The sequence below is a fragment of the Myotis brandtii genome, unplaced genomic scaffold (assembly GCF_000412655.1).
Source record: "Myotis brandtii unplaced genomic scaffold, ASM41265v1 scaffold154, whole genome shotgun sequence".
Classification (NCBI taxonomy): domain Eukaryota; kingdom Metazoa; phylum Chordata; class Mammalia; order Chiroptera; family Vespertilionidae; genus Myotis; species Myotis brandtii.
The window spans coordinates 1,981,488-1,984,458 of NW_005355584.1; positions in this window are offsets into that span (position 1 = coordinate 1,981,488).

Consider the following 2,971-nt stretch of genomic DNA (forward strand, 5'->3'; position numbering starts at 1 on the left):
TTTAGCTCTGAGGCTCGGCTCCAGCTCTGAGACCTCGGCTCCTGAAAGCAGTATCTGCGTTTGTTTGGATTCTATAATTGTAACACTGTTTCAGCTCCAGCTCCGAGGCCGGCCGGCTGAAAGCAGGTTTCTGGGTTTTGTTTAGCTTCTATATTTGCAACATTGTTTCTTATACTGCAGCTCAGAGGCCAGCAGCAGCAGGCGGGGAACCTTGGCTTCCTCCATCACTGGAGCAAGCAAGCCTCCTGTTGGCTTCAGCTGCCTGGCTGCCGGCCGCCATCTTGGGGTTGGCAGTATTTGTATATCCTGCTGATTAGCCAATGGGAAGCGTTTGGGGGTATGGTCAATTTGCATGTTTCTCTTTTATTAAATAGGATACTAAATTACATATATTTTCAAATTTAATTTCAGGATGTAAAACGGGAGTTGTGATTGAGGTATTAAATATGAATGACACCCACAAAATTATACAACTAAACTGGATTATCTCTGCTGTTTGGGGGAGAACAGTAGCAAGTCTTTAATTATATGAATGTTGTATTGTTAGGTTGAAGCACAGTGTTGTCATCGCTGTTGTTCAAATGATGAAATATAGGCAATAGGTAACTTTACAAAGTAATAGAGGATGCTAAATTGCCAAGTTGTGGTATTTACCCCTTAAGTCTACTGTTTCCTCTGTGCTAAAGAGAAGGAGCTATTAGCTACTTTTCCTAGAATCAATTGATTATGAAAACACTTCTACATTTTTAAAAAGTACATAACTAATCTACAAATAGGGTTCCATGATAGGGATACCTAAGTGGTAGAAAAATTCTCTTCCGACCCCCTAAAGAAAAAGAGTAAAGTTCAGCAAATGATAGTGTCAACTCAGTAACTCTCTGAAGGCTGTTTTAGGGGAATCAGAATTATGCAGACTCAGTAAGGAACGTACACACATTTTCTGGCTTCACTTAAGATATTCATTGGAAATTATTTCTTTTGTAGATAATGTAGCTGAAAATTACAAACTGTAAATGAGCTCATCCAAAATCTGCAGCATAGAAAGCATCTTGTCAGATCCAAATTGTAGGCACAGCTTACTTTCAAGTGAGCTTTTCTCACTAATCTAAGTAAAAGTGATGGGGTTTAGAGCTGGAGAACTGACGGTGCTTCAGCCATATTAGAAACACTGTGTGATGACCTTGCCCATTGCACGGAGAAGATACTGGACTTAGATGAGCTGGGGCTCATAATTAAAGTCTGGTAATCTCTTTGTTAGTTCTTTTGCATGTCATGTAAAGTTCTATGCTTAGTAGAAATCAATTGTGAGATTCAGGTTCTTCTACTTAAAATTTCAGGACAATTTAGACCACTTGGCAAAAACTTGCCTAGGTGAGGTATAGCATTTGGATTTCTGAGGCTGGTTTAAGAATATTTTGATTAAGAATAATAACTTTGTCTTTAAAGTAAAAGATTAAATAATAACAAATCTTACTAGACTTGAATATTTGTTTGTGATATAAAAGTTAGAAAGCAAACAAAAAAATCTGGAAGTGTTTTTTATTTAAAGTTTTACAAATATTAGTTTGTTCTGTTTATTAAAACAATGCAAGTTTCTCTTGATCATATACAATACTGATTTTTCTTATATTTGCCTTGCCTAGACTTAAGATATTTATTTCACACCGCAATCGGTTAATCTTTTTCATCCCCGTTCCTAATATACGATTCCTGCTTCCCACAAAATGAAATTAATGACATGCAAATCTACTCAGAACTTTTCAGTGGCTTGTAGGATTGAGTACAAGTGCCATGCTTCTCAGACACAGCTCTTTAGATATCACTCCACCTCATTTTCTACTGACTTCCTAGCATCTCCCAATTCTTTTGGATTTTGAGTGCCACTTAACCACTTGATTCCCATGTACTTTATTCATGTTTGCTGTCTCTATTGATGATTATTAGAAAGAGAAAATATAGAGGAGAGAAAGAAACTAAAGTCAAAGGCTGATCTGCAGTGTGTGGTGGACAGATAGAGATATAGATACATAGAAAGATAGATACAGAGGTAGATGATAGAGAGATAGATGATAGATAGATAGATAGATAGATAGATATAGATAGATAGATAGATAGATAGATGATAGATAGATGAAAGATAGATACAGATGATAGATGATAGATAGATAATAGAACATAGGTTATATATTATCTCTGTCTAGCATATACTAGTGGCAATTTAGTCTTAAAAAAATAAAGGAAACAAGGCAAACTATACCTGCCTGCACCTTGCATCTGCATTTCTCCCTATTTTTTTTTTAAAGAAGCTGAATTAATGGAGAGGCTTAAGAACAGAACTAAAGGATAGTGTTCTGCTTTCTAAAATTTGATAATCTGCAACTTTGGGATAGCATGGAAATAATGAATATTATAAATAATTCTGGGTACTACAAAGTATAGACAGCCCAGAGTGCCTCTCCAGAATTTCCCCTTTAGCTTTGCTGGGATACATATATTGACACAAGTGAACCAATTATTTCTCAGTCTCACATATCTTTGACTCTGGGTAATAATACATTCTGCAAACAGGAATCAAGAGCTATTTCTTTCTAGAATGCTTTTAGTAATCCCCTGCCATATGCAATACCTGCCATAATTCATAAAAATAGAGCACACATTTATTCCTGCTAAAAAACCTTTTCTAAAATTTTTACACTGCCTCCACCCTGGTATCACCACCTCATCACTCTCCACTCCAAGAAAAAATTTTTTTTTAATTTTTTTTAATTAAATCTTTATTCATCAGATTATTATATTTGTTCCTCTTTTTCCCCCCCCATAACTCCCCTCCTCCCAGTTCCCACGCCACCCTCCGCCCTCACTCCCCACCCACTGTCCTCATCCATAGGTGCACGATTTTTATCCAGTCTCTTCCCGCATCTCCCACACCCCTTTCCCCCCCAAGAATAGTCAGTCCATTCCCTTTCTATGT